The sequence below is a fragment of the Cyprinus carpio genome, chromosome A4, assembly GCF_018340385.1.
Source record: "Cyprinus carpio isolate SPL01 chromosome A4, ASM1834038v1, whole genome shotgun sequence".
Classification (NCBI taxonomy): Eukaryota; Metazoa; Chordata; class Actinopteri; order Cypriniformes; family Cyprinidae; genus Cyprinus; species Cyprinus carpio.
In genome coordinates, this window is record NC_056575.1 from 29,115,449 (window position 1) to 29,128,852 (window position 13,404).

Here is a 13,404-nt window from a genome sequence, read left to right on the forward strand (position 1 = left end):
AAGCTGCAGACCAGCTGCTATACTTCATTACAGGGAAATACGTGAAGAAATAACGATTTAAAATTCATATTCTGTGATATTTGATTTTCAAACATCACATTATTTTGTAGATAGACTTTGCAACAATGGATCCATACTTGTCCCATTTTTGTCTTATATTCCATTAATATTAGCACACAAGGAGGGCACCAACATTTTTTTCTTTATGCACAAAATAACACTGTATGTTTTACATCGACATTAATATTGCTCTAAATGATCAGGCAAAGGTGACTTATAACCTTTTCTTTACTGGAAAACAAATGACAAAAAAAACACAAAAAAAGGGTTTTTAACCACTAATCCATCATGCAATTTTAAATGTTTGTCCAACTATCCGTTAGTTTGGTTCTTCTGTAATCGAGATAAACGTGTATGCAAGTTATTTTGTAGAGAGCATATAAGATCCTTGACTACTTGTGGGTTTTAAGTGTTCAACATTACAAGCTTGGTGATTGGAATTAACGATTTAAATGTAAACAATATATATAACACTGTCAAATCTACACACATACATATATATTTGATGCTGAGCAAGTTACTCCAAAGTAAATGACATTACTGTACTATTTACTCTAAAAAAATAGTGCTTAATGTTTTCAAATCATAATGCATAAATTATTCTTGGGACTGACAAGAAACACACATCTAAATGTTAAACTTCAGATGTGTTTGTTAAATTCACTATTGTTTTAGACTGAAATGTTCTATAGTCTATACAGTATTTAATGCAATTACTGTACATCCTGCCTATAATTAAACTACAGAATAATTAGGAGCAATAGACTACTCAATAATTAATCACACCCAACACTTACCTGTCTACATAACTATACCACTTCCTGGAAAGTTCAGCTCCAATCCTTCTCAAACATTACTGAACCAGCTATTTATGAACTTCAGGAGCGCACTGGTTACATTACAGACAGGGCTGTTGGATCAGTGTTGAATTTGAACAGAATTGATCACTCCTGAAGGGGTGATTCATGGCTTCTGTTCATGTAGTTCTTTACTTCCACAGCATATTAAAATTATGTAATGTACACCCAGCCATGGCTTACTTCACAGATTTCATTTAATATTTTGTTTAAAAGCACCAAAAAAAAAAAAAAAGCTTTCAGTATCTATTGAGAATGGTTACAAAGACACTCATTTTTAGATATTTACTACTATACAAGGTAGAAACCGTCAGGAGGACTGGAAACAGGACTACACAAACATTCTTCTGACCAGATGTTATGCAGCCTACACAACATTAATGACCTTAATTTGTTCTTTCCCCCAGTTGTAAACAGTTTTAAACCTGAATCCAGGTCAATATAGCATTTCAATAAAGTAAGATGATGACACTGAACACCTGCTCGTCATAATTACTGCAGAAGTCCCATAGCTGACAGTGAGAGTTTACACTTTAGACGTGTTCAACTTCAATTGGTCTGCGCAGCACTGCTTAAAGTATGACAAAGTATCGTGAGAGTGATTCAAAAGCATAAGAAGCTGTCTTACAGTCTTATTGCTCTCGTGGTACTGTGATGTCATACTTCGATCGGTCTGCACAGCACTGCTTCAAGTCAAACACACCTAAAATCTCTTCTCGTGAAAGATTGTGAATTTGCTTTTAAATAATAAACTTGAGATACAATCAAATAGTAAGGACATATTTTAACAACTGAATGCACAAAGGTAGACGAGACTGTGCTACATTGTGAACAGTAACAAATCAGGAAGGAAACTGTTAGGCAGGACTAAATTATTGAGCTTGATAATATGTAGAGATTGTGTGTGAATGGCATATCTCTCTCCAGAACAGAAATCCATAACTATTAGCAGTAGGGCAGGGTGCAGACACAGGTGATGGACTGTGATGAGACACAGGTGTGGGAATGATCGTGGACCAGGGTTGGATCTAGGAGTCTAGATCACAGGTATTGTGTTATTCTATGGTATTACTCAATATGGTATTATCTTACTTCTAATATTATGCATAATTATGTAAGAAAGCAATATACTGATTAATATGCTGAGTTATTCCCAAATACTGGATGTCATAAAGAGGGTCGGATGTATAAAGGCCCTCCCCATTGGGGGCAGTACTAGTAGTGTTGAACAGGATTGGACACATAAAAGACCTCCCACTGGGAGGTCCTGGTAATATTCCACTAAGTTGTATCTGTGAACTAAAACTAACCTCTGAAATGCACCTGTGAACTACAATAACCCAGTGAACTTTGGGTGATTTCCAAATGCTGACATCAGTAGTAAAACAGACAACTTGGGGGGATGTCTCACGTGACCATAGCCAACCAATAGGGAGAGATTGTTGATTTGGCCGAATTCCACCATTAAGAAAAATATAGTGATAAGGGGTGGCAAACCGGGCAGGCAGTGCCAATTAAAAAACCGGAACTACCTAATAAGGTATAGAGATAAAGGTATAAAACGAGTGCATGGGCAGACAGAAAATTCAGATGCGGTGCCCGTCATCTCGGCTTTGTTGCTTTGAGTAATAAAGTCTATATTCCGACATGTGGAGCTCCATCTCCCGAGTCCTTATTAATCTGACTGAAGAAATTCATCATCAGCCCCGAGACACGACATAATTGGCGTCACGAACAGGATTGGATTGAAGTCCGGTGTCCACGAGAGCCGTCGCGGGCAGAAGGCCTGACTACCACGCAAACTACTTGAAAATTAAAGGCGCCTAAAAAGGTAAGCAATTTTTGCTTAAATTGGACACAAGAATGTTTGCGTGGTTGGTTAAGGTCATGCCTGTGAGGGTAATCTAAGACAGGGCTCACCAATAAACGAAACTAAAGTATTGAATTTGAACTAAATTTAATGAAAAGTAAAAATAAGTATAAATCAAGGAGTTCCAGATGTCGGAAGCTGCGCATGCGAAAAGTAGATAGATAGGAAAAAGTGGGGGCGCCAAGTAAATCAGGGAGCCGGGCGGTAGTAGGTGGGGCGTGGCCCTGGTGGGTCCCCGCGAAAAAGAAGATAGAGAGATTTATATGCATAAGAAGTGTGTAATTGCCCTAAGAGGGGCAAAGAAATCCCGTAACAGGGACTTCCTAAGTGGGGGCGCCAAGGAAATCAGGGAGCCGCCCAAGTAGGTGTGGGGCGTGGCCCTGGTGGGTTCCTGCGAAGGAAGGGCTGCTTGTTGTACGGGTGTCTGCCAGACTGGAAAGAGTTAAACTGTTAGTCTCTGTCTGTCCATTGTATGTTGAGAGAGAGATTTGTGTGTGCGCGCTGCATGCTGGATGCATTACTACTGTAAGCGTTGATTGCTTGGCTGATATACTAACCACATTAACTATACTGGGCTTTGCATGAAGCTACATGTGCTGATTTTGTATGTTTTATGTTTTATGTTTTTTGTTTGCATTGATATGAAAAACTACTGTGAACAATTGTAAAATAGTAATAATAATACTAATAAAGGAGGAGGCAATAAGATAGTGATTGGAAAGTAAAGAGTGTATAAAGAGTTGAAAGAACAAAGAATATTTCAAAGAACTGGCTTTGTCGGGTGTTTGGAGGTCATCCAAGTTACCGACGTTGTGATCTAAACTGTGAAACAATTATCGATCAAGAAAAAGTAACAAGTGACTGTTTTTTCGTTCATAGAGTGAGAAAGGGAGAGAGAAACCAAGGCTGGTTGGTGTTTCTCACATCTGATCTGTGTGTGCATGATGGAGGGAGTGGAAGCACTGAGTGGGAGTGAAGGAGCAGCTGTGTGTGTGTGTGTGTGTGTGTGTGTGTGTGTGTGTGTGTGTGTCCAAGCGAGAAACCTCTGTGTGAGTGAAAGAGTGAAAGTATCACTGTGAGTGTCAGCAAAGAGTAAAAGCAAAAGGAAAAGGACAGGGAGGATGAGAACAGAGCAGCTGTAAGTGTGTGTTGGAGAGAAAGAGAGAGTGAGAGCGAGAGAGAGAGAGAGCATGTATGTGTGTGCCCTGGATGCATGCATGTGTGCACACATGTGAGAGTGAGAACCTGTATGTTGGTCTGACTTTGTGCGTGTGTGTGACAGAGAACAAAGAGAAAGTGTTATGTTTTGTGTGTGTTTATGGATGTATGAAAGAATGTGTGTACGTGTGTGTGCATTTGTGAGAGATATAGTAAGAGAGAGAGTTTAGTATTAAGAAATTACACATTAGATACCAAACAGATTTAAAACGTGAAAATCCTCAAAATAATATATCTCAAAAATATCTCAATACTGCTGCTGAGGTCAATATGACCCCAAACATTATGCATGTAAACATGTCATAACAGACATCAGAAACATTATTATTAAGTAAAAAACTAATTTCTAAAAAGATCTTTTGTAATTACGAAATTCGTGAAATATCAGGATAGTAATAATAATAAAAAATAAAAAGTAATGATATATATTACACCATGTAAAGTGGGTCTGGGGTCTGTTTTATACTGTAAGCATAACATAAGGGTTAGTGTAAATGAGACAGGGAGTGCTCTGGCATTGCATATAACCACCAGAATACTGAGACAACTGATGATGATGATGAATATGTTCATGAAGTAGATTATTATACATGGATATATGTTGGTAGAAATCATCCAGCATTAAGAAATAGAAGAGAAGATGTTGAGATCGTTGCTTAATTGATTTAAATAATAAAAAGGGAAAAATGGGTGATAAAGTTGTTGTAAATAAAGAAAAAGAAAAGAAGGGGATAAAGGGGTAGACAAATTCTATCTATACAAGAAAAAAGATTGCTAATTGACTTTTATGGAACCATTAAACTTAAAATATTGTACGAAACATGAATTGAACATTGGAATATTCAGGATAGGAGGGTTTTGCATAGAGTTAACCCCATCTTTCGCTTACTCAATTTGAGCAGGAGGAGTGACGTCTACAGGTCGCAAATTGTAGAGTTTTGAGGCAATTAGCTTGGGAGAAAACATAATTCGGACAAAAAGCAATTTGCGATGGAAAGAACCAAAAGATCTTGTGTTACCCTTCAAACTGTTAACTAGAAAACACATTGTGATTATTTTAAAATATTTGAGACAATCTAATCAACTCTTATAAAAAGGTGATAAGTCCTCCACCCAGCAAAAGCTCCAGGTGGAAATCAGGGGTCGGATACTTTTAGTGATCCTCTTCTGATGAGCCTGGTGAAGATTAGCTATTAATTAAACCCACTGGGATTAGGAGGGTAAGTCACTGAGGAAAAAAAAACAAAAAACTAAAAGTAAATCGTGTTGACCAGATTGATAACTCAGACTGCAAAAATGTCAACCCCAGTAGAATTATTGGTTACTAAAATCCAGCCTGTAAAGAAACAATAGGGGAACTCTCAAGAAAGTGGGCAGAGAGACATTTGATGTGGGTATGTGTAAAGAAATGGAGGTCTTGTTAAAAAATTACAAGATCAATGACAAATCCAAAAAAAGAAATGAAAAACATGATCAAGAATCAGGGGCATTGACCCTGTTCAGACAACATGAAGTTAAATTATTAAAATTGGAAAGACAAGAAAGAGAGAATAAAAACAATGAAATTGAAGAAGAAAGGCCGCCTCCATATGCTCCATCCTGTGATCAAGCTGTTAATCAAATGCCTGTAGTACAGGGAAAAAAATAGATTTAAAGGGACAAATAGAATTTGAGGGATATGTACAAGATGCAAGTGTAGATGTTGAAATAAATGAGCAGAGCTGCAGAAGTGAGCTGAGGAGAATGGCAGATAGCAGGAGAGAGAGAGACACACAGCCATGAGAGAGGGGCTGAAGCTTAAAGAGGAGGGGCTGAGAACATCAACACCAATGTCTCAAGCAAAACAAAAAAAAAGAGAGAGAGAGAACAGCCCACAAGGTGGAGCCAAGGATTGAAAGAGGAGGGGCCCAAGGACTACAGAGAGGAGGAGAAAACAGGTGAGCCACACACATATCGATGTCTTTTAGAGATGCTCAATGAAATGGAGAATCGCCACAAACACCTAACCTCAGTTTATGAAGAATTGGGAAGCCATCAAGCAGAAGAGCTTGAAGATGCACCTGAAAGAACAGTGACACCTGCTGACACAGTCCAAGAAGCACTAAATGAGATGGAGGAAAGGTGCAACAGAACAAGAGAGAATCTCAAACAAACTGTCCACATGACAAGAGAAGATTTCAAACAAGCTGTGAACTCATTGCAACAAAAGCTGGATGAAGTGATGGGCAAACATGAACCAATGAAACCATACCCAAGCCCACATGATTATGTACAGCAAAAACAGTACAAGCAAGTAGCTGGGACACTGGTAATGCAAGACATAGAACATCCAGATGACCGGTTTCAAGTGCATGGACACAGAGGAGAAGGGGAGCATAGATCAACAAGGACGTTAAGAAAGACTGAAACCCCAAAATTTGTGCCCAACACTCATCAAGCAAGGTCACGCCCAATACATTCCCTGGGCAAGTCAAGATCTGGACACTTTGGTTTCCCGTCTTCCAGACATCCATGAAGGAGCTGGAAAATGGATCAGAATATTTGAAGAAGAAACAACTGGAAAGCTTCTGGCCCTGGGTGACATCAAAGCCCTGCTTGCTAAGTGTTTGGGGGCCTCCAAGATGAATGACATTCTCAAGTAGTCTGGCCTCCACCAAGCAGTCAACAGGTCTCAAGCAGATGGAGTTTCTTTTGACAAACATCGACGTGACATCTGGACGACTCTGATAGTTGAATACCCTATGCAAACTGATCCAGGATTCCTGAAGGGGGAGCCAATGGGGGAGAGTGAGAATCCCACCACCTACATACAGAAACAACTAAGATGCTGGAAAGAAGAACTGGAAAGAGATCCTGAGCAAGACAAAGTTCTGACAGCACTCTTCAGGACCGCCATTGTTGAAGCCATGCCTGCAGCAGTGAAAGTGAAGCTGGAGGATGTGGTAGGTCTGAACTTAAAGTCACATTAAGAGTTCAGAGACCATGTGGTCCATGCTGTAGAAAAGCACAGAAGATTAGAGCTAAAGATGAAGAACCAAGAAAAAGAGCTGCAAAGAAAACTGACTCAGCTGCAGCTTGAGGAGCTGCTCAACAAGAAGAAAAAGGTCCAAGCAGTGCAGAAAAAAGACCACTCAACAGTGATGGCACCTGTCAATACTTCAGTGCCTGTCAATCTACCTGCAACAATGAATGTGCCTGCACCAGCAAATCAGACTGCAACAGCACAGGCACCACCCGCTGGAACAGTTAATGCACCACAAGGACCGGCACCAGTCGTCTTCTATCTCAAGCCAGAGCAGCCAAACAACAGAAGCTGGAACAGAAAACAACAACAAGGAAGACATGGAAGAGGAAGATTTAACAACAACCAACAAAGAGCTGGTGGCCCACCAGGAGTGTGTTGGGGATGCAGTCAGCCTGAACACAACAAAAGCGACTGCCCAATCAATACTTGGCAACAGAACCAACCAATGGCTCCAGGAGTCAACTATGGACAACAACAACAAGTGCAAGCCAAAGCTCTAGGCCCTGTCAACCCATGGCGTGGACCTGACCAAGGTTATTAGGGCTGCCCAGAGAATCCTATGCTACAGAAATCAGCTTCCAATGATATCATATGATGCTGATCAAGAACCAATGCTGCAAGTCAACATTGAAGGAAAACCCATCACTTTGATGCTGGAAACATGGGGCCAGTTTTTCATGTTCAAATCCAAGATATGCTTTGCACCTCCCCATGTCTGGAAAATATATAAAGACAGTAGGATTCTCGGGGACAACTCAGTTACTTCCCATGACTTATGCTCTGAGCATAAGCCTGAAAGACACTGAAATAAGAATACCAATCTTAGTCATGTACACCTGTTAATTTATTAGGCATGGATGCCATATTTAAACTTAAAATGCAGATATGGTGTACACCAGATGGATTTATGTAAACAATAGGGCAATTAGACAAATGTTTCAGCATTACAACAAACACAAGAACCATGTGCTAACATATATTGGTTAGGTGATCTAAAGGCAGATGTAGAAAAAACATTTAGCAAATGGGGAAGATACATAAGAGAACAGCTTTGTGAACCAAGTCCACCAAAGACTGAATTTCATTGTAAAAGAGAGAGATGGTTAGAAGACACAAAAGGGTTGAAAATCCCTATGATCTTGCAATACTGTACATAACAGTCAGAACAGAAAATGCAGCTCTGCAGATAAATAGGGAAAAATTCATTGAAGTATGGTTCGAAGTGCCAAATTCAGTTCCCCATGGGACCTTGTATGTAAGGATGCAAAAAAAATGGCAAAAAAAAAAAAACAGAAAACAGATTTCAGTGAGTCAAGGGAAGCCACAGAAAATATTCAAATTTTTCAAGCAGCAGATAAAGCGTATCTCAAAATTTGTGTGCTACTCCAATGATGGGAGTCCCCAGAATGGTTATAAATACAAAAGTTGAGCCAAAGGTTAAAAAACATCAAACAAAGCAAACTGAATTGTTGAAAGAAATGGAGAGACAAGTACCACCTGAATTATGGTCTCAGCATGACACAGATGTGGGATTAGTAAAATCAGCTAATCTAATTAGAATAGTGCTTAAACCTGGAGCTAAGCTACCCAGAAAGTTGCAGTACCCTTCGAAACCAGAAGCAGAAGAGGGAATCAAAAAGACAATTGAGGGATTAATGAAAGCAGGAGTGCTTGTTGAAACTACTAGCTGTAGTAACACCCTAATATTGCCAGTAGCTAAAGCATACAAATCAAAATGGCGTTTGGTGAATGATTTGAGAGCAGTGAATGAGGTTGTGGAGGATTGGCCTGCTGAAGTTCCAAATCCACATACATTGCTAACTAATGTTTGAATTTACTGTTAATTACTATACCATAATTGATATTTGCTCTGCCTTTTTCAGTGTTCCCTTAGCAGAAGAAAGTAGACCTTTATTTGCGTTCACCTACCAAGGTGAAAATCTCACTTACACGAGAATGCCACAAGGTTTCAAAAAGAAGATCTAAGTGATCTCAGGCTGGACAGTATATTAATGCAGTATGTAAATAATTTGTTGATCTGTTCAACGACTTTGCCACCAAGGCTGAATTTAAGGACTTACTTGGCTGAGGGGGGACATAAGGCCTCTAAAGAAAAACTGCAAATTTGCCTACCACATGTTGAATACTTAGGATGCACAATTTCACATGGGATAAAAGCTATATCACCCAGTCAATTAGAGGACATCAGTAAAGCAATCACAAGCAGTGGGATAAATTATTACTTTTTTGGGAATGACAGGTTTTAGTGCAGACTGGAATGACAATTATTCAATCAAAACAGTTCCACTTAGAGCATTAAGGAAACATGTGGGCCATCAAAATATTAGAGCACCCTTGATAAGGACTACTGATGCATGAACAACATTTGAATCATTAAAAAAAAAAAAAAAAAATTCAAATGGGCTTTGGCGCTCACACGAAGGTCACCATCGCTTACAATCCTGATCTCTGATGCGCATGGTTTTGACCATTGCGCGAGGGGGGAAGTGATTTAAAAAAAGAATAAAAAATTAAAAATTAAGAAAGATTATAAATAAAGTGACAAGGTTATTGGTTGCTATATGTATAAGCAATGGTGGATGAATATCTATTTGAATGTGAAGTCTGCACCCTAAATAATGTCAGAAAATGGACATGATGAATGTCAACGAATAGATAAAAGACCTGACATCAAGAAAAGAAAGACCCCTGTAGCTTATGTAATAGACTGCACATTGGAGTATGAGTGTTTTAACAAATCAAAAGGGATACATGACATGGGAAAATTCCAAGGGAATTGTGCTATAATTTGGCATTTGGACCAAGATATGTATTATGACTCAAGAGAGATCAAATCATTTAGTCTCATATATGCCACAGCCACTGTAAAGACAAACATGACAACCATAAAGGTTAAAGATAATTTTACAGAAGCAACTATTAGTTTCCCCCTAATTCGCACTATGGAAGATCAATCAGAAGCAGTGGCAGATTACTATTGGGTATGTGGGGGAAAAAGAGTAAGAGCCACACTACCAAAAGACTGGAAAGGTATTTTTACCAGAGTAAGACTTTTACAAGAGGTAACAATGATTGAAGGAGACTTAAATGAAGTTAAGCAGCCCCAACTAACGAGACACAGAGCTAAAAGAGCCTATGAAGCAGATCCAAATGTATACTTAGCTGCAGTTGGCCAGCCACGGGGAATACCAGAAAAATATAAAGCTAGAAATGAAATTAAGTCTGGACTTGAGTCTATATTTGTATGGATTACCCCAAACAAGAACTTAGAATGGATAAATTATATTTACTACAATCAGCAGAGATTCATTAATTACATTGATGATGCATTGAAAGCCCTGGGAGAACAACTGGGTCCTACAAGTAAAATGGGTATGGCAAAACAGACAAGCACTGAACTGGCTTTTGTCCGAAAAAGGAGATGTATGTGTAATGTTTGGAACTGACTGTTATACTTATATTTCAAATAGTACAGTCCCAGCTGGATCATTCACCAAAGCTATGGAGAAACTGGAAAACCTGAGAGAGGAAGTGACCAAGAACGCTGGAGCAGACATGCATACTTGGGATTGGTTTAATAAGTTTTTGGGGGGTCTTGGGGACAATGGTTAACTAAAGTGGGCATCATAATAGGCATTGCTGTTGTTGTGTTTCTTTTGTTGTTCTGTTGTATTGTGCCTTTCATCAGATCAATGCAGTGCTGCAGCCAAACAGATGATTAATGTGTCAGTGAGGCCAACTGGAGTGGACATTGGATGTACCAACGTGCATACAGTGGGACCTGGACTGGATGAACTCGATGAATTTATGTAAAACCTTCCTGAAAAACAATGGAGTGGTAGGAAAGGGGTGCCTTTTATTTTCTATTCTTTATTTTTATCCTGTATTGTAACTTTTGATAGAAAAGGGAGTCAGTATCTTCATTGTATTTTCTTTTTTCATATTATGTAGTAGTGTTTGTATTATTGTATTTGGTTGGAGTGGGGTTAGAGTTGAGTATTGTATTTTATTTTGGCATATGCCCCTTCCTGAAGTCACTTACTCCTTAAGTCATTTATTTCTTAAATCACTTATTCTTGAATCATTTATTTTAAAGAGCATTTAACTCAAATTTAGAATATGATTATCTTAGGAAGAAAGGGGATGCTGAAGGTCTTAAGCAGGTCATTGTCCGTGTTACGAGGCAATGCAACCAGAAAAGGGGACGATAAAGAAAGATTGCATATTTTCTTATTATCTGAATGTGTTCATCATGTAACCTTAATTTATATCAGTATATAGTTTGTCTTTTTTCAACACTGGAAAAGTCATCAAAGTATGAAAAGAAGAAGGGATCGAGAAAGACTGAATGTTTACTTATTATTTGACAAAGTAGTCATATCATTTAGCCTTCATTATCAGTATATAGAATAGACGAGCACCTCAGTGCTTAAAGGCATGAGTAGATTCAACTGAACGAAGGATGGCATCACCAGATAGCGCTCCAGGCTACCGGAATTGCTTGGAGTTCCTCTGGCAGCGTGGGATGAACCAGTGTATCATTTATTGTATTACTTTGTTTTTACTAATTTTGATTATTTGACTAATCATTCATATATTCTACATAACCATGACAACCATGGGCAAGGCTAAGACATCTCATGCACATGCTTTAATACACATTGTTGATTTGTTTTGATTCATTTGGCCCCCAAGAATGTATAGGTAGGGAAGCAGATTATTTTACTTTTCTCTAGTCAATTGTGGGAAGAGATGTTTGGATCTGACTTCCTCTGGAGTGCAACAACATAAAGAAACCATTTGTTAAGAGGCAATGGAGGACCATTATTGGTTCATAGACAAATATAAAGGGAGGTGGACTTGTGGTGTTGCACTCTAGGCAAAGGGCTTAGTGGTGAGACTTGGTAAAGTCTCAGAGGGGGGAATATATTGTGTTATTCTATGGTATTACTACAATTGTGTTATTCTATGTTATTTACTCAATATGGTATTAGTCTTACTTCTAATATTATGCATAATTATGTAAGAAAGCAATATACTGATTAATATGCTGAGTTATTCCCAAATACTGGATGTCATAAAGAGGGTCGGATGTATAAAGGCCCCTCCCATTGGGCAGTACTAGTAGTGTTGAACAGGATTGGACACATAAAAGACCTCCCACTGGGAGGTCCTGGTAATATTCCACTAAGTTGTATCTGTGAACTAAACTAACCTCTGAAATGCACCTGTGAACTACAATAACCCAGTGAACTTTGGGTGATTTCCAAATGCTGACATCAGTAGTAAACAGACTTGGGGGGATGTCTCACGTGACCATAGCCAACCAATAGGGAGAGATTGTTGATTTGGCCGAATTCCACCATTAAGAAAAATATAGTGATAAGGGGTGGCAAACCGGGCAGGCAGTGCCAATTAAAAACCGGAACTACCTAATAAGGTATAGAGATAAAGGTATAAAACGAGTGCACGGGCAGACAGAAAATTCAGATGCGGTGCCCGTCATCTCGGCTTTGTTGCTTTGAGTAATAAAGTCTATATTCCGACATGTGGAGCTCCATCTCCCGAGTCCTTATTAATCTGACTGAAGAAATTCATCATCAGCCCCGAGACACGACACAGGCTGGTTTGTCCTAAGGTATTGGGTGAAGAAAAGAAACCGTAAGAGCATTTTATGTAACAATGTATACAAAAAGAACATCACATCATATAAAAATGGTGCAGTTTGGGGCACCACTGATTTCCATTGTAGGGAAAAAAAAATTATATGGGGGGAAAAATACTATGGAACTGCTTGGTTACTAATATTATTTAAAATTTCTGTATTCACCAGAACAAAGTCAATTTATATAATTTTGTTCCAAACCTGTATGAATTTCTAACACTTTAATCAGTGACACCAATATACATTATAAAACATTATGTTATAAATAGTTTAATATTTTTACAATAACTGTATCATTGCTTTTTGTTGTTATATTGTTTTATTGTTTGTTTTTTTGTGCCTTTTTTACATTTTTATTTTTATTGTTATTGTGTTTGTGTGATTATTGTTTTTGTTTTTAAAATATTACATTGTTAATAAAACTACTACAAATTCAAATTAGTTTTTTTATTTCTTGTGTTGCTGGATTAACAATAATGACACAGATGATAACCTTTTATGATGGAGAAGAATGAAAAAGAAAAAAGAAACAAAAAAGGGAGCATAAGCCTAGCACTGCATTGCTAAACATGATCATGAGACACAAATGTGAATGTTCATCATTCATTCAACTGATTGAGTGTTATGTTATCTTAAGGACTTTCGTGGACAGCTGACTCCTAAATTTTTTGATATTTTTCATATTCTG

General features: G+C 38.4%; 1 long non-coding RNA gene across 1 annotated transcript; it reads left to right on the forward strand.

Moving 5' to 3' along the window:
- The first annotated feature begins 1,877 nt into the window (after positions 1-1,877).
- Positions 1,878-12,804, forward strand: LOC122141744. Its single transcript, XR_006158066.1, has 2 exons — positions 1,878-1,964; positions 12,674-12,804. It is a non-coding gene; the product is annotated as an uncharacterized LOC122141744 (long non-coding RNA).
- The last annotated feature ends 600 nt before the right edge of the window (positions 12,805-13,404 follow it).